Source organism: Ochotona curzoniae, unplaced genomic scaffold, assembly GCF_017591425.1.
Source record: "Ochotona curzoniae isolate NIBS_2020 unplaced genomic scaffold, NIBS_Ocur_1.0 contig_1014, whole genome shotgun sequence".
NCBI classification, from domain to species: domain Eukaryota; kingdom Metazoa; phylum Chordata; class Mammalia; order Lagomorpha; family Ochotonidae; genus Ochotona; species Ochotona curzoniae.
In genome coordinates, this window is record NW_024464920.1 from 37,279,209 (window position 1) to 37,302,610 (window position 23,402).

General features: G+C 44.3%; 1 pseudogene; it reads right to left on the reverse strand.

The window, feature by feature from the left end:
* Nucleotides 1-2,947: 2,947 nt before the first annotated feature.
* Nucleotides 2,948-3,403, reverse strand: LOC121163139 (annotated as a pseudogene).
* Between the last annotated feature and the right edge of the window lie 19,999 nt (nt 3,404-23,402).

Consider the following 23,402-nt stretch of genomic DNA (forward strand, 5'->3'; position numbering starts at 1 on the left):
CCACTGGTTCCCTCCCAAGATGTGCACCTGGGCGGAGGCCAGGCAGAGCCCACTCGGGTGGCACATCAGTCCCTCCCAGGGGTCAGGATCAGCAACCCCATGACCCAGACTGCTGTGGGTTGTGTGGCTGTGCCGAGTAGGGGTGCAGCTGCTAGGCCAAATGCTTGTCCCTTGCCTGAGATTGCAGCTTCATCTAGTAATTCCTTCCACCTTCTTTCTCCCAGATTGAGGGTCTTCCTTTCCTTATTCATCTTTTAGCTTTACTCTTTTTTTTTTTAATAATAAAATTTATTTTGACATTCTTTACATACTTAGTTAGAGTAAGAAGGTTCAAGGGCTACAGGAAAGTGGATAATACTAATATGTTTTCCATATTGTTACCTTCATGTTTAAAAGGGGGGTATTAAGGGAGAAGGCCCACCCAATTTCCCACCCTCCCCAAGTCCCGGGTGTAGGGCGTGCTCTGAGGTTCTTGCTCAAGTGGCCCTGACATTGCAACAGTTATGAATCGCTGTCAATCCTGCCGCTCCAAGCACTATGAGGTCTTTGAAAAATCCACTGATTGACATAGTCCATCATAGCTGAGATGGTTGGTTGACCCGTTCTGTCTTCTCTCTTTTCTTCGTTAGGGTTCTGAGTCCAGCATTTAGATTAGGAAGATCTCCAAAGAAACTTCTTGTATGTGCTAACAAGTACAGGGCCTGGCACCGTCCATCGTTCCAATCAGTTGGTGGTTGTAAATGCTGGGTTGGTTCTGTTTTCACTCCCGACTTCCACTGGAACCAATGGCTGTTGCAGTCCAGCCTGGTTCTGCCCAGCACATACTTGGTCCTCACCTAAACCAGTGGGAGCTGTAGCCTAGTTGGAGCGACCCACAATAACCCCCACCAGGACCGCCCCTACTCTGGTTTGCCAGTAAGTGTAGCAGTAATCCAGTCTGTCCCACACCCCATTCCACCCCAGCCGCTGTTTAGTTTTATGTCCTCCCGTGAAAGTGGTAACCCAAGAGGGATGAGCCCACTATTACCCTCCCAGGCCTCTCCCACTCCCAGATTCCAATTGATGCTGCCCAAACAAACCTCGCCCACTTTAATTTGTTTGCACCAGTAGGAATAATCCGCCAAGCCCGGCTTTTCCCTGATCTAGTCCACACGGGGCGCACAGGTGTGGTAGCTCTGCCTAGTCAGGTCTGCCCCCATCCCAGCCCATGCTCTCCTGCGGAAGTAGCTATCCTGCAAAGGAACCCTCCCTTATTCCCCTGCTGGCTCTGCCTACTTCCTTTCTTGTTCTCAGGCTGGTTGGACGCTGCGGTCCCCTCCGGTACAGGCAACCTCACCTCGGCATTCCGTATTGTGCACTGGTCTTTGTTGCGACCGAACCTGGGTCGACCCATTTAGCTTTACTCTTAACTTGGGAAACTCAGATGGCATTCCAGGCTTCCGGTTTCGTCCATGCTGAAGGCCTGAGCATTGCAGCCATTGTTTTTAATTAAAAAAAAAATTTTTTTTTGCAGCCATTTGGGAAGTGAACCAATGGATGGGAGATATTCCAGCCCCCCTCTGTTATCTTCTGCCTTTCAAATAAATAAATAAATCTCTTTAAAAAAGAAAGAAAGAAAGGAAGAAAGAAAGAAAGAAAGAAAGAAAGAAAGGAAGAAAGAAAGAAAGAAACAAGCATTGAGTGAATGCTAGTTGCAGGTACTCCTGTTACCTCCAGCCTCCCCGTGTCCCACTAGCTCCAAGATGTCTGGACCAGTTTCTGCTCCTCAGCCTTTAGAGAAACATCCTGCCAAGTGTCTGGGATTCAGCTCTGAATGAACAAAAAAAAAGAAGAGAAGCTTTATTCCTGAATATTGTCTGCAGTTTTCCAGTATCCTGTTCTTTCCTTACTCTAAAGATAAATGATTTATAAAATTTGAGGACTGTGTGAGATGGCTCAGTGGCTAAATCTTCGTCTTGCATATGCCAGGATCCTATATAGGTTCAGTTCATGTCCAGTTGCTCCAGTTCCCATCCATCTTCCTGCTTGTGGCCTGGAAAAGCAATAGATGATGGCCTTGGGACCCTGTACCTGTGGGGGAGATTTGGAAGAAGCTCCAGGTTCCTGGCTTCAGATTGGCTCAGCTCCAGCCATTGCTATCATTTGGGGAGTGAACCAGCAGACAAAAGATCTTTCTCTCTGTCTCCCCTTCTCTCTGTAAATCTGCATTTCCTATAAAAATTAAATAAATGTTAAAAAAATGAGGGGGGGGGCGGTGCAGTAGCCTAGCAGCTAAAATCCTCACTTTGCATGCGCTGGAATCTCATATGAGTGCTGGTTTCTATCCTGGCTGTTCCACTTCCCATCCAGCTCCCTGCCTGTGGCCTGGGAAAGCAGTCAAGGATGGCCCAAAGCCTTGGGACCCTGCACTTACATGGGAGACCCAGAAGAAGTTCCTGAATCCTGGTTTCAGATTGGCTCATCTCCGGCCATTGTGGCTACTCGCAGCGGATGGGTTATCTTTCTTTCTGTCTCTCCTTCTTCCTGTAAATCTAACTTTTTTTTTAAAGATTTATTTTTACTATTTTTTCATTGGAAAGGCAGATATACAGAGAGGAGAGACAGAGAGGAAGATCTTCCATCCGATGATTCACTCCCCAAGTGAGCGTAATGGGCCGATACTATGCCGATCCGAAGCCAGGAGCCTCTTCCGGGTCTCCCACGCGGGTGCAGGGTCCCAAAGCTTTGGGCCGTCCTCGACTGCTTTCCCAGGCCACAGGCAGGGAGCTGGATGGGAAGCGGGGCTGCCAGGATTAGAACCGGCGCCCATATGGGATCCCGGGCGTGCAATGCGAGGACCTTTAACCACTTGCGCCACTGCGCCGGGCCCAAAATCTAACTTTTCAATATAAATATTTTGTTGTTGTTGTTGTTGGTTAGCATCTTTTGTTTGACTCCTTATATACAGTTACTTGTCTTCTGGTTTATTGAAGCAGTAGGTCAGACAGCACTTGTCACAGCAATGTCTGTTGAAGTGGCTGGCCATGAACATGCTGGCACCACACTTGTCAGAAGGGCACTCACACAGCAGGCAGCTGATTTTATTGTTGTCCACCTTCTTGTACTTGAGGACAGCCAGCTTAACCTTCATTCTTTTATGCTTGTTCTTGGGAGTAGTGTACGATTTCTTCCTTTTCTTGGCACCACCACGAAGTCTCAACACCAGATGCAGAGCAGACTCCGATTGTTGTAGTCAGATAAAGTTCGTCCATCTTCCAGTTGCTTGCCAGCAAAGATCAGTCTTTGCTGATCTGGAGGAATTCCTTCCTTATCCTGGATTTTGGCTCACATTTTCTATTGTATCTGAGAGCTCAACCTTTGGGATGATGGTCTTGCCCATAAGGATCTTGACAAAGATCTGCATTTTGGCGGGAGCCTACCACAGGTGTGGGTTCAAAAGCAGTAAAAATAAATCTTAAAAAAGAAAGATTTATCTATTTGAAAGACATAGCAAGAGAAAGAGAGGAGAGAGAGAAAGAAAGAGAGGGAAACAGAGAGATCTTCCATTTGCTGTTTAACTCTCCGAATGGCCATAGCAGCCAGGTCTGGACAAAACTGAGGTTAGGAGCCAGAAGCTCTATCCTGATCTCCAACATGGGTAGCAGGGCTCACTATCCAAGCAAAGCCATTTACCTCCTTCCCAGGTTCCAAAGAGGGATGCTAGGTTGTAAGTGCAAGAGCTGCTCCTCAAACTGGCTCTCTGACGTGGGATGCAGGAATCACAACTCCTGAACCACAATGCCAGCCCCTATTCCCTTATCCTTAGCTGATGACTTTGGATCTTAATTTACTACCAAAACAAAAGTGATCAATTAAAAGAAACCATCTTTTTCTTCCTACCACCACTCAACCAACTTTCTGCCATCATTACCCCCATACTTTGACCTCCAACTTGTTACAATAAATTTTCCTTGCTTCTGTTGAGGACAGCTATCACTCCCCCACTGCTAACACCCACACTTATCCCCCAGTCTCATTCAGTGCTGGAGTTCTGTGCTTTTTGCCTGCCCGAGGCTGCTTTATCTACAGTATCCCTTTTCTCTTGTACTATGTTTTTTTTTCTCTACAAGTTCATTTCCATTACTGTAGAAATATTACTGTAGAAATTAGTGTAATATCTGCCACCTTAAAAAAACTTTATACAAACACATAAAAATAAGAGAAAAAAACAAAAATAAATTAAAAATAAATAAAATTTTTTCCCAACTCCTTGGTCTGGTAGTCCATTGCTCCTTACTGCTGCAAGGCATTATGCATGTCTCCTTTGGTTCAGTGATCATTTCACACTGAACTACACACTGTAAGTCTGCACCAGTCGGGGGCATTTCTATTTCCCAACTTCCTGTCCATCCTTCACATTATTCAATTTTCCACGTTTACATTTTGAAAAAAGTTATGTATTTATTTATTTCAAAGTCAGAGTTATGGGGGACAGAAAGAGAGTGATAGAGTGAGAGCAAGAACAAAAGCGAGAGAGATTTTCTATTCACTGGTTCATTTTTCCAGATAGTTATAACAACAAGGGCTGAGCCAAGCCACACCCAGGAGCCAGAATCTTCATCTCCCATACGGATGCAGGGACATAAGCACTTGGTTTCATTGGTTATTAGCACGGAGCTGGTGTGGAAGTGGAATAGCCCGGACTTGAACCAGAGCCCATATAGATTGTCTGTGTCACAGGTAGCAGTTTTACACACTACTACACAGCACCACTTCCTCTCACTTTTCCAATTTTTAAAAAATATTTATTTATTTATTTTTGAAAGGTATATCCATAGAGAGAAGGAGAGAGAGAGAGAGAGAGAGATTTTCATCCTCTGCTTCACTTCCTAAAGAGTTACAATGGTCAAAACTGAACCAATATGAAACCAGAAGCCAGGAAATTCTTCTGGGTCACCCATGTGGGTGCAGGGGCCATGTACTTGGGCCATACTCTGCTGTTTTCCAACGCCACAAGCAGGGAGCTGGATCAGAAGTAGAGCAGCTGACACACAAACTGGCACCCACGGGATGCTGGTGCCACAGGGCAATGGGATCGCCTAATGAGCCACCGTACCCACCCCTACTCCTCTAAATTTTTTTTTTTAAGATTTATTTATTTATTGGAAAGTCAGATATACAGAGAGGAGGAGAGACAGAGAGGAAGATCTTCCATCCGATGATTTACTCCCCAAGTGACTGCAACAGCCGATGCTATGCTCATCCGAAGCCAGGATCCAGGAACTTCTTCCAGGTATCCCACACGGGTTCAGGGTCCCAAAGCTTTGGGCCATCCAGGCCGCAAACAGGGAGCTGGATGGGAAGTGGAGCTGCTGGGATTAGAACCGGCGCCCATATGGGATCCTGGTGCGTTCAAGGTGAGGACTTTAGCTGCTAGGCCACGCCAACAGGCCCAAAAATAAATAAATCTTAAAAAAAAATGTAGTATGACTTCCTTTGTAATTTAATATGTAGTCATTTTTCTTCTTGAAAAATGATTTATTGGGCCCAGTGTGATAGCGTAGCAGTTAAAGGCCTGTGGCCTGGGAAATCAGTCGAGGACGGCCCAGAACACTGGGACCCTGCACCCGCATGGGAGACCCAGAAAGAATTTCCTAGCTCCTGGCTTCAGATCGGTGCAGCAGCGCAGTCACTCACTTGGGGAATGAATTATTGGATGGAAGATCTTCTCTGTCTCTCCTCCTCGCTGTACATCTGCCTTTCCAATAAAAATAAATAAATTTTTTAAAAATTAAAAAAAAATGATTTATTTTATGAGATTTACAGACAGAAGGAGAGGCAGTTGGGGAGGGTTGGGCTAGGCCACAGCATCCATTTGGTTTGCATTTGAAATAGGGCTGGAAATAGAACTGACTCAGCAACTGCAACCAACAGTGTGTGTGTGTGTAGACTGATATGAGTGTTGTACTGAGCTGGATCCCATATGGGGTGCTGGACTGGCTGGCACGCACAGGAGTCAGGTCTGGGATCACCTAGATGAGGCTTCTGTGGATATCTCCCAACAGAAATGCTGGACTCAGAACTCCAACCAAGGGGAGAATCGCAGGCTCTGTAGTCTGATCGTGTAGTGCATGTGTCAGAATCGGGCCTCCTCAGTTGCTGAAGCCTATGTGGTGGATGTCATGCCCAGATGCACTGGGGTTATGGTTGTTCATTGAAGCCTACAGAGGACATCTAATATCATAGCAGAGGATAGAAGGTAGAACAAATTGGACAACTCTCCTGGTCAAGTGTTGACAATATCTGGGTGAGTGGAGACTTGAAAGTGTATTATAGCATCCAACAGGTCTTGGAAATATTTCCTCATCCTTGGATCAATGAAATCAACAGCATTTCAGAACTATCAAATCCACTTAAGCAGTACCCTCAGAGTATGCTCAATATTGGGGACCAGGATGACACTGGCTGGCCGTCCTCCATCCCCAGACACTGCTGCGGTTAGGATGCTGGGTATGGTTTCCTCCCTTTTCCTTCCTCTTCTCCCCAGATACAGGAAGAAGAAAAAGAAAATTGGAAACAATGGTCTAATCCACATTCTCTTTTTCTCTATCTTTCCACCCTAATCAGTGGTCTGCATGGGCATACATCCTTCTTCATTCTGCAAACATCATTAAAGATAAAATTTTTAAAAAAGAAAAAAAGAAAAAGAACTTTAATCCACTGGCTAACTCCTGAAATGGCCAAGCCAAGACGATCTGAAACCAGGAGCCAGAAACTTCTTTTCTTTTTTTTTTTCCTTTTTTGAAGAAGGGTCATTAACAACTACCCTTGGAATGTGTACACATTGAGACTCTGGGTTGACATGAGGTGTCGGTTCCTCATTCTTGGGTACCGAGATGTGTGGAAAGTCGTGAGTGGTTTCCCCCTTTGTTTTTCCCCTTCCCCCAGGAACAACAAGAAGAAATAACAAATTTGGAAGCTGTGAATTCACCCAATTTTCCCTAAACCTCCCACCCCGATCAACAATGTAATCATTGTTAAAAAAATAAAATTTATTTTAAAAAAGAAGGGTCTGGCCCGGCGCGGTGGCGCAAGTGGTTAAGGTCCTCGCCTTGCATGCCCGGGATCCCATATGGGCACCGGTTCTATCCCGGCAGCCCCGCTTCCCTTCCAGCTCCCTGCTTGTGGCCCGGGAAAGCAGTCGAGGACGGCCCAAAGCTTTGGGACCCTGCACCCGCGTGGGAGACCCGGAAGAGGCTCCTGGCTTCAGACCGGCATAGCATTGGCCGTTGCGCTCACTTGGAGAGTGAATCACCAGATGGAAGATCTTCCTCTCTGTCTCTCCTCTCTGTATATCCGCCTTTACAATAAAAAAATAATAAAAATAAATCTTTTTTTAAAAAAAGAAGGGTCATTAAAAATACATTTTATTTATTTTTATTGGATAGGCAGGTTTACAAAGAGAAAATGAGACAGAAAGATCTTCTGTCCACTAGTTTACCCCTCAAGTGGCAGCAACAACTGGAGCTGAACCAATCCAAAGCCAGGAGCCAGGAGCCAGGAGCCTCTGCCCGATCTCCCATGCAGGTACAGGGTTCTAAGGCTTTGAATCATCCTCTACAAGTAGGGAGCTGGATAGGAAGTGGAGCAGCTGGGACAGGAGCCAGCACTTACACAGGATTGGTGCTTGAAGGTAGAGGATTAACCCATATAGCCACAGCACAGCCCCCATAGTTATTTTTCTTAAGTGTGTCACATGTACTAGAAAAAACATGTTTCCTTCCTTCTTTCTTTCTTCCTTTATTAAGATTTATTTATTTTTATTGGATAGTCAGATATACAGAAAGAAGGAGAGAGACAGAGAGAACTTCCATCCACTGGTTCACTTCCCAAGTGACTGCAATGGCCATTACCTGAGCCAATCTGAAGCCTGGAGTTTCTTCCCGTCTCTCACACAGGTACAGGGATTCCAGGCTTTGGGCCATCCTCCACTGTTTTCCTAGCCACAAGCAGGGCATCTGTCTTCCTTCCTTTCTTCCTCCCTCCCTTCCTTTTTCTTTCTTTCCTCCTTCCTTTCTTAATTTCTTCCTTCCTTTTTTCTTTGACAGAGACAGGTCTTCCAACCACTGGTTCATTCCCCAAATAACAGAAACAGGTGGATCTAGGCCAGGCTAAAGCTTGGAGCCAGGAACTCCATCTGAGTCTCCCATGTGGGTGACATGTACCCTAGCCCTTGAGCCAGGTAGATTAGCAGATAGCCAGATCAGAGTGGAGCAGCTGGCATTTAAATTGGTACTCTATGGGCTGCTGGCATCTCAGGAGAAGCTTTTAATCTTCTGTGGTGCAAAACTACCCATCCCAGCCCCTATTTTCTTGCTCATTTTACTAGTATGTAACACTTCCCCCTTTGTCCCACAGGTTTTTGCCTTGACTCCTGTGGCACTGCGCTCTCAATGTACTGTGGGGTACTTCTGCTTGGTAAAGCTTTCTCCTTGAGTTCAGATTGAGTTTCCAGGGAAAGAGATACCAAGGTGGAAAGGAGTGGGTAGCAGGGTATGCCTGAGTGCTCATGGCATCGCACAGTTGTACCAGTGAAGGGAAGCAAGCTGGGTGGACAGAAGTGGGGCTAAACACACACACACACACAATTAAAGAAGAAGAAGAAGAAGAAAAAAAAAAAGAGTGGGGCTGCAAAGTACTTGCAAGTCTTCAGCTCTTCCCAAAGGGAGTTTGGAAAGGGTTGATAGCCACCTACTCTCAGTGCCTCAGTAAGCGTCTACCTTGTGACTTAGCATTTCCTGCTCAACCAGTCCTGCCTGCACATTGTTATCCACACAGCCCATCCCTACCCTGATGTTGGTGAGATGCTGGCTGATTGGGTTTCTTCAGACCATTCTGTGCCAGAGGGCAGAAGGGTTGACACAGTCCCTAGGGGCAAGACTGTGAGTGTGTGTTGTCTTTTCCAAGTTTCTGCTCTCTGTAGGGGAGGAGAACCAGCTTCATGCCACATTCCTAAGTTCTGTGGTGAGCTACACATTAAATTTGCAAAAGACAGATTAACAGGAAAAAACTCACCCTTAATTATATAGCTCCACACAGGTATCCCATACAATGTGAGGATGCAGCAAGAATCAGGTGACTGAAGTTTCAAACCACTCCAAACTACAGAAAAGAAGAGACACTTGTGGTTTAGGGGTTGGGGTTACAGTACAAGTAAGGAAGGATGCGGGGAGGAAATGAGGGTGAACAAAGATTGTCTTCTTACTCAGGTAAAGTCTTAAATTATAAAAGTATTTCAGAGCAGCCCTCTTTCTTGATACAATGATATGATTTTCCTTCACAACAGGACAATTTTCCAGTTTCCAGCACAAACTATGCCAAAAATTGTTTTGGAGCAGCACATTCTGGCCTCCTGCCCTTGTATTTTGAAAGTGGTATATCCTGATATTCAACTTCTTTCTAGTAGGAATGGAAAAGAATGCTACATCAACAGGTGGGTACCATGTACTTGAGGTCCTATTAGTCAGCTTAAGCTGTGTTTGAGTTTCCAGTTGATAATTATCCTGTAGGTAGGGCCTGTCGCGTATCAGCAAGGACAAGACGTGAATTAAATGAAGATGTGATGAGGACTAACACCTTGGTATGCTTAAGTCTGCACTGGCCAATATGATAGTGACCAGCCACAAGAATGTTTTTCAAAGCGTTAGAAAAGGAAAAAAAAAAATCTCTAAAGAAGATAGAAAAAAATGAATAGTAAAAGCAAGAGCAGAGGGCCCAGCAGTGTGGCCTAGTGGCTAAAGTCCTCACCTTGAACATGCCAGGATCCCAAATGGGCACTGGTTCTAATCCTGGCAGCCCCACTTCCCATCCAGCTCCCTCCCTGCTTATAGCCTGGGAAGGCAGTCCAGGATGGCCCAAAACCTTGGGACCCTGTACCCACATGGGAGACCCGGAGGAAATTCCTGGCTCCTGGTTTCAGATCCGCACAGCACTGGCCATTGCGGTCACTTGAGGAGTAAATCATCAGACCGAAGATTTTCCTTTCTGTCTTTTCTTCTCTCTCTGTATATCTGACTTTGCGATAAAAATAAATAAATCTTTTTAAAAAAGTAAGAGCAGAAAGTAGTGATATCCAAGATAGGGAGCAGTACCTTGGTATGTCAGCCTAAGCCTCTGCCTTGGGTGTCAGATCCAATTTGAGCACTGATTTCAAGTCCCAGCTGCTTCACTTCTGATCCAACTTCCTGCTAATGTGCCTAGGAAAAAACAGTAGAGGATGGTCCAAGCGCTTGGGCCCTGCATACATGTGGGAGACCTAGAAGCAGCTCCTGGATTCATCATCACCAGTTGTGGCCAGTTGGGCATTTGGGAGCAGAGATGGGAACTCTGCTCTTTCCATAATTCTTTCAAACAAAAAATAAATCTTAGAAAATAAATACAAGGGCCCGGCACGATGGCCTAGTGGCTAAAGTCCTAGCCTTGCACTCCTGGAATCTTATACAGGCGCTGGTGTGTATCCCGGCTGCTTAACTTCCTTCCAGCTCCCTGCTTGTGCCCTGGGAAAGCAGTCAAGGATGGAAAGCCTTGGGACCCTGCACCCTCACACGAGATCCGGAATAAGCGCCTGACTCCTGACTTTGGATTGGCTCAGCATCGACCATTGTGGCTGCTTTGGGAGTGAACCAAAAAATGAAATAACTTTTTGTCTCTACTTCACTCTGTAAATCTGACTTTCTAATAAAAATAAATAAGTCTTTTTAAAAGAGATACAAGATATGAATCTGAATGGCCACACAGTTCATGCATACTCAAATCCCTTAAAACTTGGTGTACTTTTTGCAAAATATATTTGCCTCCTTTCCCCTAACAGCTTAAAAAAAATCCAACCCAATCTGACATCCAATTCCAAGTCCAAAATTTCACTTAAGAAAATAATCAGGCATGGGTGAGATTTTAGATTCATCCTAGGGAAAAAATTTCTCTTCAGTAGTGAAATTATGGAACCAAACAAATTACGTGCTTCCAAGCTGCACTGGTGACAGGCACCAGAGAGAAGTGGCTGCTCCAAAAGCTAGACATTAGAAAGCAGGAAGAAGTGATGAGTCCAGTGCAAGCCCAAACCCAGCAAGGTTTTCAGGTTTCCTTTCGATCTGGAGGCTTGCAATAACCCCCTTCCCGGGTGGGCAGTGCAGAGCAGTTGGCGAAAGCCCTGCTGGGGATTCCTGCACCTCATTGCAGAGTGAATAGGATGGACTCATGCCTCCATTCCCAGTCTAGCGTCTTGTTGATGTGTCTGGGAAAGCAGTGGACGACAGCTCAAGTACTTGGGCTTCTACCACTCACATGAGAGACCCAGAAGAAACCACTGGCCCAGCATCTGAACCTGCAGGCATCTGAGGAGTGAAACACTGGATACATTTCTTTCTGGGCCTGGCGCGGTGGCCTAGCGGCACCAGGATCCCATATGGGCACTGGTTCTAATCCTGGCAGCCCTGCTTCCCATCCAGCTCCCTGCTTGTGGCCTGGGAAAGCAGTGGAGAACGGCCAGCAGCCTTGGGACCCTGTACCTGTGTGGGAGATCCGGAAGAGCTCCTGGCTCCTGATCAGCACAACTCCAGCCATTGCAGCTGCTTGGGAAGTGAATCATCGGATGGAGAATATTTCCTCCTGTCTCTCCTCCTCTCTCTATATATCTGACTTTGCAATAAAAGCAAATAAATCTAAAAAAAAAAAAATTTCTTTCTCTGTAACTCTGCCTTTCAAATAAAAATAAATAAATCTTTTAAAGAACAGTACAGATCTGATCAGGAATCCTCTTAAAGACATTAGACTTAGTGTATTCTGTTGTTTTATGTCTTCTTTTGAGTTAAACATTAAGCAAATGTGGTGTTTTACTTGAACTTGCCAATACAAGAGGCCTGTTGCCATTTTTGTCTTTTATGAAAGTTTTGTTCCCAAGAAAGGCAGGAGCACGTTTTCTTTCTAACAGATTGAGTTGATGCAGTATATTCTTGGTTATCAAAATATTCACACACTTTAGGGATTCTGAACTAGTAAATATTCATGATGTGTGAAAAAACATGAGACATACGGTACAATCTCAATCACATAAAATTGGCTATGTTGTGTGAAGGCACACAGGGCCTAGGACGTGCTTCACTGTAGACTGCTATGGCTGTGGAGGACTTCATGCTTTGCTTCATGGTTTTTCAGTTTCCTACAATGTGATCACTTTTTAAAAACATGCATTATTGATCGGGATGATATTCTGACAGCTCTGCCTTCAGACCAGAGATATTCTCCCCAAGAAACCGTTGAATTTATCTGGACAATAAGATGCTGGACTCTATGCTTGGTATAGACTTGCAATGAAAGAATCTTGACTGAATTTGAAATGTAATACAGCAACAAGGTGGAGGAGTCCACCTTGGGGGGTGAGTATGGGGAGGGGTTGGGGGAATTCCAGAGCCTATGAAACTGTGTCACATAATGCAATGTAATAAATAAATAAATAAAAACAAAAAAAGCATTATTTTGAAAAACTCTAAAAGGAAAAAATCTCCTATGCTAACTGTCCAAGATCATAACTTCTAAATCTTACATTTCAATAGGTTCTGGGTCTTTCAGCTCCAGTTGAGCATGGTATCTTCCCTTATCAGCTTGCAGAAAGCCCTACCTTTCACAAAACACGTTGACTCAGCAGCCTACATGTCCGCTATAGAATCATCTTTCTTCCTGTTTCCAACATGTTCTTTACTTCTTTTTTTTCTTTCTTGTTTTTTGTTTTTGTTCCTTACTTCTGAGAACTCATTTGAAACACCTTCATTATTCTCATTTTTAACAGCATGTTTCTGTAATACATTTTAAGATGATAAGAAGTTTTAAGCCTGGAGCCATTGCCTAGTGGCTAAAGTCCTTGCCTGGAACACGCCAGGATCCCATATGGGTGCCGGTTTTAATCCCAGCAGCCCTGCTTCCCATCCAGCTCCCTGCTTGTGGCCTGGGAAAGCAGCTGAGGACAGGCCAAAGCCTTGGGACCCTGTATCTGTGTGGGAGAGCCAGAAGTTCCTGGCTCCTGGCTTCGGATTAGTATAGCACCGGCCATTGCGGTCATTTGGGGAGTGAATCATCAGAAGATCTTCCTCTCTGTCTCTCCTCCTCTCTATATATCTGACTTTGCAATAAAAATAAGTAAATCTTTTTTAAAAATTTAGAAGTTTCTTTTATATTCTCTTCTGGGTTTTAAAGAGTCCTCATCAGAATCACATTTTTTTTATTTAAAAAAAGATTTATTTATATCTGACTTTGTAATAAAAATAAATAAATCTTTAAACAAAAAAAGTGAGATATAGTACCAGCTGTTTTGTGCCCACTGAGGGAAGAAGTTACCAACACCTATGAATAAGTCTTATCAAATAATCCAGTCTGAATTTGATCACACCTCAAAAGCCAAGACCAATCCAAGAAGTTCAAAGTACAACGTTAGCTGCACATACAACCCTGGGCTTGTCCTCTGGTTGCTGCCCTCTGCCCTTCACCTCTTTGATGACCATGGAAACAGGGCCATAGGGCATCCAAGGGGCCCAGACCTTGGCCACAGCCTCGTGGATGAGGCCCTTCCTCTCTACAGAAGCCCCTGACTCTTCCATCAGTAGAGTCTGGCCAAGGGGACCATGATTCTCCCTTAGAGAGGAAGCAGTTGCTCCCTGTAGGAAGACAGGAATTTGTAGGAAGATGGGAAACTCCACGATTGTTAAACCATAATCAACTATAATCTTGTGAGACAGCTCTAAGAATTCAGTGCAAAGGTCCTGAAACAGTTGGAACAGGAAAACATGAGCAGAGAAATTCCCTGGTCTTCAAGTTTGGGTAATAGATCAAAGAGAGGTATTTTTCCCCCTGGTTTCCTTCATGTGTATGCTGTTTAATTATTAGTAGCCTGCTAGAAAAACACATTGTTCGCTGATTGCCCTCCCTTGCATGCATACACGTAAGTCACATTTTGTTGTAGACCCTCCCTCCTTATGCCTACGTGACCCTCAGTCTTTAAAAGTATTTTGCTGTTAATAAACTTTGGCTATTGACTATCAGTCAAGCAGTCAATGCATATGATTATCAGCTCTGCACAGCAAGTCGCTTGCTACAGGACAGCAAACAAGTGGCACCCGAATAGGGACTTGAAAAAGCAGCTAGAAAGTACAACGGAGAACCCACAGAAAGTGGTAAGTGGGAAAAATCGGTCAGAATCAACGTAGGACAGAGCCTTTTATCTCTCTTGTGCAGAACTTCTTTGTGAAAAGTGGATTAAAGACAACTAGGCAGCAATTGTGTTCTTATTAAAAGGTTATTTGTGAATACGCTTTTGGTTCCTGGATGAAGGGACACTAGAAACTGAAGTCAGGGATCATGCCTGGTAAAAAGTTGAACAGAAAGGCCTGAATGATGGGAGAAGATATTCCTGTTAATTTTTGGATTGCCTGGGCTTTAATTAAAGCTGTTATAATTTTAGAAGGAGAATCAAGGAGGAAAACCTCCAACAAGATGTCACAGATTTCTTTCATGAATATGTTAAATGATGAAAGTATAGAAAAATAAGAAAATAGTTTCCATTGCCAGCACTTTTCCTTCGGCACACCTCCTTCTGACCCACTTCTTTCTCCTCCTCTGCCTCATACTACAAATGAGGAGAATGGAGAGAGGATCCTGTGAGAGGTCTCCCCCCCATAGGGGATCCTGCCACAATGCAGCTAAAAATGAAACTAAAACTAAAAAGAAAAATAAAACCTTCTGTGTTAAAGCAATGGAATCACAGGGCTTTTCAGAATTTTCTAGTGAGGAAAACGAAGATGAGATACAAAAACAGTTAAGTACCAGTCTAGGCTGCCTCACCCATAAACCTGCTTAAGCACACGTCTGAGTGTTTGATGTCCCCCAGAGACTTCATAAGTTACAACCGCTTTTCCCAATTACCCTTAGCCAAGAAAATAAACAATTTATATGAGGATCTAGACTACAACATCATCACAGCTTTTAAGAAAGTTTGTGGGTTCTATGGAGCTACTTCTTTCCATGTGTGGAAATATTTAAACAGCTAGCATCAGATAAAAATTGGATTTCCTAATATTTTGAAATAATAGCAAAAACAGGGATTTCTCCATTCCAATATTTACAAAGGAAAATGTGGAGGAGTGATATGGCTAAGGAAAAATTACAACACTTAGGACAGGCAGTTCAACAACTCCCTGGGGTGACATGTTGGTTGGAACTGCAGTGTAGAGAATGCAGCTACCTGGAGCTGCATTCACACACACTGGACATAGTGCCGTGGGCATGAGAAAAGATACGAGGGTTGATTTACCAGAAGTTATATAAAAGTCATCTAGGGAGCTGGTGAATCTTGTGCTGACTTTATAGGATGCTTTACTGACTCCATATAAAAACAAGTTGGGGAGATAGCACTAAAAAAAATTGTTATTACAGTGATTAGCTTTTGATAATGTTACTGAAGACTGTCAAGCGTCCCTGATGTGGAGCATATTCTGAGAGTTCTGCCTAAGTGGTTTCAATAGTTCTGAAATTCAAGCCTCACTTTTTATGCAAACCAATGGATGCTGCAGCCCCGCCTAATCCTGCCCACCACACTCTCAGCCCTCGAGCACACCAGTGGGAAGAGCAGCCTACTAGGAGTGACCCCTCAATAACCCCCACCAGGCCTGCCTCCAGCCCTGTCTCTGTGCATGCTGGTGTGTACAGCAGACTGGTCTGGTCTGTCCCACATTTCATTCAGCTTTTGTACACAACAGTGGGTGCTATAGCCTAGCTCAGCCTGATCACCCTCATTGTCCAGTCCACATTTATGCCAGTGGGTGCTACTGCCTCTCCAGCCCTGCTTCTCATGCTCATCAGTGGGAACTGTGGCCCATCAGAGGGATGCCCACAGTTTCCCCTAACTGGCCACACCAGGCCCCGGATTTTGCACTTTCCAGGTGGTTCTACAGTCTTGACAGGGCTTGCCCCCACTCCTAGAACTTGTCAGCTGATGCTACAACAAAGCCCAATGCACTTACTCTGGCTCAGCATGCACCAGTGAATATTGACCAACCTCTTAATGTTGTTTCTGATTCAGCCTGTGTAGCTGGTCTATTTCCTGCTACTGAAACTGCTTTAATGTATTCCAATAATACCCCTAGTTCTCATTTATCTTTACAGTTAATAAAAAACTATTATGACAATACATATCACCATTTTATATTATCCACATATAGGCTCACTCTTCTTTTCCTGGACTTATGACTCTTGACAATGCTCATGCTGACAAAATAACCACACCTATATTTCTTAATGTTCACGATGAACACCACATTTTACATACTAATGTTAATTGTTTATACATGTAATATTGTATCCCACTCCAAACTGCCCATGACATTTTAGCTACCTACCCCATTTGTGGCCATTTGCATTGTACTCCTCCCTCTGCAGGCACACATCCTTGAGGACAAAAGCTCTAATTACTTGTGGTACATGGATGTTACTCAAACATTACTTTTCGTTGATGGCCATCCTTACATGTAGTTGTAGACACTTTTTCTAAATTCCTCTGGGCACAACCTATGAGTTCTGAATCTATTTCAGCTATTAAATCTTTCCTTCTCACTTGTTTTCCTATCACAGGAATTCCCTCTGATTTTAAATCAGAAAACGGAACCACATATTCTAATAAAAATTCAAAACATTTTGTCTGGAGTAATCCATCCTACATATTACAGATATTCCTTACAACCCTTAAGGAGAAGCTATTATTAAAAAAAGTTGATTGTAGGGACCCGGCACGGTATCGTACCAGTTAAAGTCCTCGCCTTGAATGTGCCAGGATCCCATATGAGCATTGGTTTTAATCCTGGCAGCTCCACTTCCATCCAGCTCCCTGCTTGTGGCCTGGGAAAGCAGTTGAGGATGGCCCAAAGCCTTGGGACTCTGCACCCATGTGGGAGACCCAGAAGAGGTTCCTCCTGGCTTCAGATTGGCTCAGCTCCAGCCGTTGTGGCCACTTGGGGAGTGAACCATCGGATGGAAGATCTTCCACTCTGTCTCTCCTCTTCTCTGTATATCTGCCTTTTTAATAAAAATAAATAGATCTTTAAAAAACATTTTGCCTCAAGCAGACATTAATACTGCTGGCAAACATTTTTCTACATCTAAATTTTTTAACATGGCCTTACAAACCACTGTGTGGGTGAGACAACTGAGTGATTGGTATCCTGGAACACCAATAACCCATGACAGAGGTTATGCTTTTGCTTCCACAGGATTTCTTGACGGTTCCTCCAAAAATATATGGCTTCCTCTATGGCTCACCTGGCCTTGGACGTGCAACAGGCTCCATGAAAACAGCCCTGCCCCGAGAGAAGGCAGATCTTCCAGCCGATCACCCTCTAAAAACAGAGGAAGTTGATGAGATAAAAAGAGGATTTTGAAAAAACCCCGGTGCCAACTAGCAGAGATAATGCTACATCGAAAAGGAAAGCGACCTGCCAGCAATTGTCTCCTTACTTGGGGCCAAACTAAGGCTCCTACAGCTAGACGAGAGATGGTCTTACATACTACATGGTCACCACGTGTCCTTGAAAACCTGTTTCTCGTTACGATAGCAGTGTTAACTTGTGCCTCTGCGGTGGGTTGTAATCATGTCTATTGGGCTTATATACCTCATCCTCCATTGTTGCAAGTGGTTGAATGGGCAGATAAGGGACCTATGGTTTGGGTTAATGACTCTATGCATTTCCCTGCCCCTTGGAGGTCAGAGGGACCAGCATTTCCAGAGGAAGAAGGCAAACACTTCAGTATTTCTTTAGGGTTTCATATTCTTCCCCTGTGTTTGGGTGTTCATCCTCCATGTTTACCTCTGGCAAAACAGACTTGGTTTAGTATTTTACCACCTTTGAAAGACACCAGAACAGCTTTTGCACTCACCCAAGTCTTATCCTTTAATGTAACTGACAGAAATTATATTAACATAGGAAAGCCCAATCTCCCATTATGTACTACTATTTCGTATAAACACTGGGAATATCAGCCTGTCCACTGGAGTGACTGTAGAGCTTTGGAAGGAAAATTGATCGTGTTTTTTCATAACTATTCTTATATTGATTGGGGTCCCCATGGTAAATTTTCACATAACTGTAGTGAGGATTATAATCATACTCTGTGTAATCATTTAATTTCTCCCTCATGGAATAAATCCTATCATCACTGGCATCATGAAATGCATGGGCTAATGGCCTGGCATGATGGGGGCTTGTCTCCTCCTCGCCCCCGCCTGTTCCACGACAACATCCTTTATCCCGAGCAGACTCAGTTATGGAAATTGGCAGCAGCTTCACAACCAGCACTGTATTGGAAGGGAAACTTCTCTGGTAACATCCATAGCGACAGCAGTTATGATATTTATTATAACAGTACCTTCTATGTTCAAGCCTGTGTTGATCCCCCTTTTGTTTTGGCTGTTGGCACGTTAAGTTTTAATTTCAGTATTAACAGTATTGACTGCTATGACTGTAGACTTTACACCTGTATTAATAACAGTTTGGATTTTTCCCAACAAAATTATAGTCTTCTAGTGCTGCGTGCTCGGCCACATATTTGGTTGCCTGTTAATCTTACCCGAGAATGGCAACACTCCCCAACAGAAGGGCTCCTATTGAATGTGGTTTCTAAACTATTGCACCGGGCTAAACGCTTCATTGGACTCCTCATTTTAACTATTATGGGACTTATTGGTATTACAACTACTGCTGCAGTAGCTGGAGTGGCATTACAGACAAGTGTCCAAACTCATGATTTTGTACAACGGTGGCAAAATAATTCTCATCATTTATGGACCTCACAGGCAAAAGTTAATGATGATCTTGAAAAACGGGTCAACAGTATTGAACAGGCTGTTACCTGGTTGGGAGAGCAAGTCATCAACATCCAGCAACAACAAACTCTAGCCTGTGATTGGAATGTTTCCCATTTCTGCATTACTCCTGCTAAATATAATAGCTCTCTCTATACTTGGGACATGATTAAATATCATTTACAGGACCTACGAGGTAATTTGACTTTAGACACTGAGCAATTAAAATCTGAAATTTTAGACACTTTCAGCTCCCAGCTTCCTGGGGTCCCCTATGAAGGATTGGCCCAGGGTATTGCTGATGCCCTACAGGGGATGGATCCCCAGACATGGATTCAGAGTATCATTCACTCACTGTCTACTGGTGGAGCTGTCCTTTTTATTTGTTTTCTGTTGTTTTTTATAGGATTCTGCATCATACACCGACGAGTAAATGAATACCATAAGTTGAACAACCAGATAGCTCTTCACATGCTTCACCTAAAAAACAACAAAAAGGAGGGATCTATAGGAAGTCAGGAATTTGTAGGAGGATGGGAAACCTCGCTAGTGTAAAATTGTAACCAACTAATATTGTGAGAAAGCTCTGAAAATTCAGTGCAAAGGTCCTGAAGCAGATGGAACAGGAAAACATTGGTGTCGGAAGTCCCTGATCCTCAAGCTTTGGTGATAGATCAGAGACAGAGATTTTTTTTTCTAGTTTCTTACATGCATATGCTGTTTAATCAGTAGCCTGCTAGAAAAACACACTGTTGATCGACCTCCCTTGCATGTGTACATGTAAACCACATCCTGTTGTAGAACCTTATGTCTACATGACCTGAGTCTTTAAAAGACCTTTGCTGTTAATAAACTGGCTATGGACTGTCGTCAGCAGTCTGTGTGTGTGATCATCTGTTCCACGTGCCAACACCTTTGCTGCATGACAGCAAACAGCTCCTCTTCCAAATGGGGCTTCCAGCCCTTCACAGGAGCAGGTTGGGAAAGGGAGGAGGCAGAGAAGCTGCAGATCAAATCAAGGTATGACATGAAAAAGAGAGAGAAATTGAGAGTACCAAGGAAAGATAATACCATTGGATCTACAAAATCTAGAATGCACGAATCTCTACAGGACAACACAGTTTCTTCAACAGATAAACGGCAACAGAAACAAAAACTTGTTGAGTAATGGATGGCTGATGGTTTCCTGTGGACACTGTCATGACAGCGAATGCCTGAAAGTTAATGCAGGACTGGGACACCAGGAGAGTTATAAATGTTGTCACTATCACAAGTATGTGCAATGCTTTTTGAAATATAAAACATCAGGGTCCATACTGACAATGTATGAGAGCTGAATGGGATGTGGGAAAGACTGGACCAGTTTGCTGTACTTATTGGCAAGCACGGGAACTGGGGCAGGGGTGGGCCTGGTGGGGGTTATTGTGGGTCACTAGTGTCCATGAAGGCCAAGCATGAGGTGGGTGGGATCAGGCTGGGCTGCAACACCCATTGGTTTGTGTAAGACAGGGCTGAAGACAGAACTGACCCAGCAATTGCAACAGACTGTGCTGGACCCTATCTTGGTGAGCACACACAAGAACCAGGTCTGAGATCACCACAGACGAAGTTTCTATGGGGATTTCCCCAACTAAATTGCTGGACTCAGAACCCCAAACATGGAGAGAATTGCAGGTTCCATGGTCTGATCATGGATTGCATGGGTCATTGGCTTAGATGGAACAGTAGACAGCATATCCAGGTGTACATGGAGGATATGGCAGTACACTGGAGTCTGCAAAGGACACCTGGTACCTTAACAGGGCAGAAGACAGAATAAATCGATCATCTATCCCAGCCAAGTGTTGACAGTGAGTCTCTTGGGCAAGCGAAGATTCTAAGGCAGACTATGTTAATCAGTGGATTAAGCAGAGATTTCATCGTGCTGGGAGTGGCGACATCAGCAGTAATTTGGAACTGTTGAACTATTGAAACCTCATGAGCAGGACCGTCAGAGCATGCCCCACATCGGGGACCCTGAGGTGGTGTCAGGTGGCTGACCTTCATCCTGGAGTGCAGAGGCATTTGAGAAGCTGGGTGCAGCTTCTGTCTCTCTCCTTGCCCCAGATACAGGAAGAAAAAAAAGAGAATGTGGAAATTGTGATCTTACTCACCTTCCTGTAGCCCTTGACCCTAATCACCCTGATCAACTATGTAAAAATCATCAAAAAACATAACGCTATAAATTGTTGCTGATGTTATGTTGGGGCTTTTAATTGACCGGAATGATACTCTGCTGGCTCTACCTTCAGACCAGAGAAGGTCTCCCCAACAAGCCATTGAATATATCTGGACAATAAGAGGCTGGACTCTATGCTTGGTATATGCTTGCAATGAAAGCATCTCAACTGAACTTAAACTGTGGTAATGCAACAAGTTGGAGGAATCCACCATGGGGTGGGGACAGGGTTTGGGGAGGAGAGGGAGGAATCCCAGTACCTATAAAACTGTGTCACATAATATAATGCAATTAATTAAAAAAAAAAAAAATCAGGGCCCAGAATGAAGGCCCGGTGGCCAAATCCTTGCCTTGCATGTGCCAGGACCACATAAGTGTACTGGTTTGTGTCCTGCCTGCTCCACTTCCCATCCAGCTCCCTGCTCATGGCAGTAGAGAAGATGGCCCAAACCTCTGGGGTCTTATACCCATGTGGGAGACTCAGAAGAGGCTCTTAAACCCTGGCTTCAGATTAACTCAGCTCCGGCCATTTTGGCCACTTGGGGAGTGAACCAACAGACAGAAAATCTTTGTATCTCCTTCACTGGATTTGCCTTTCAAAAAAAAAAAACCTTAAAAAAATTTACAGATAGAAGGAGGAAAGACCACACCAGACCCAAATAAATATGTTTTTAAAATATATTTATCTGAGAGAGTCTGCATCTGCCCTCCTGCTGGTTCATTCCCCCAAATAACTACAATGACTGGGATTAGGTTGAGTTGAAGCTGGGAACTAAGAACTCCACTCTAACAGCCCAGAGTGATGACCTAGTGGCTAAATCCTAGCCTTGCCCACGCCAGGATCCCCATATAGGCTCTAGTTCGTGTCTGGCCATTGCAGCCCAATAGCCTGCAACAACCCGGAGCTGAGCTGATCCGAAGCCAGGAGCCAGGAGCTTCTTCCAGGTCTCCAATGCAGGTGCAGAGTCCCAAGGCTTTGAGCCGTCCTTGCCTGCTTTCCCAGGTCACAAACAAGGAGCTGGATGGGAAGTAGAGAAGCTGGGATATGAATCAGCACTGATATGTGGTATCCATATGAGATCTGGGTGCTTGCAAGGGGAGGGTTATCTAATTGAACTATTGTGGCACACCCAATAACTCTGCCTTTCACATACAGAGAAAACTTTAAAAAATTTAAAAGTTCTTATGTTGGGGCCCAGCACAGTAGCCTAGCAGCTAAAGTCCTCACCTTGCATGTGCCAGGATCTCATATGGGCACCAGTTCATGTCCCTGCGGCCCTGTTTCCCATCCAGCCCCCTGCTTGTGGCCTGTGAAAGCAATCAAGTATGGCTCAAAACCTTGGTACCCTGCACCCATGTGGGAGACCTGGAAGAAGTTCCTGGCTCCTCACTTCAGATCGGCTCAGCTCTAGGCCGTTGTGGCCACTTGGAGAGTTAATCATTGGACGGAAGATTTCCTCTCTGTCTCTCCTCCTCTCTCTATATCTACCTTTATAATAAAAATAAAGCAATATTTAAAAAAAAAGTTAATGTGTTGGCGATCCAATTCCAAATACAACAGCGCCCTCCATCTTTCCCACATCATATTGCTTGGTTTAACATTCACTCTAGCGCCTGATCCCAGCTTCCTGCTGATATAGAAGCCAGGACAAGCGCTGTCTAAAGGAGTTGGGTCCCTGTCATAGAGGAGACCTGGACCTGCCCCACCCTCTCCACTTCAGTCTGGCCAGGAATAGCCCAATTTCAGTCACTGTTGGCATTTGGAGGGTAAACCACCACCTGGGGGCGCACACTCTCTTACACACACACACACACACACACACACACACACACACACACACACACGTCAAATAAATAAAAGCAAAGGAAGTATTACTGAGATCCAAATAAACCTGACAATTGAGAACACAGGTTCAGACAAACTGCTCCAGTGTTGAGCAGAGGTAAAGCAAGCATGGGTTTAACAGGCAAATGGATCTGTGTAACTTAGCACTCATGACATTAATCCTATCATAAATTTTCTGGGTCTACTGGAATGTCCTAGTCAGTAAGGAAACTGGTCACTCCAGTATTTCTCAAATTTTGCAAACTCTTATTATGTTCTGTGAAATTATTCTGGCCGACTCAATAGCTGGAATGAGTTCTCCGTGGAAATTTGCCCCGACTGTAAATCTCTAAGGTTCAGAAAAGAAGTTTTGCTCTTTTTTACCATCTTGAATTTTATTGTCCCACAGGATGTAAGGATTCAATACTGCCCAGATGGCAAAGTCTCCAAACTGACCTGTACCACATGGGCATACATCCATC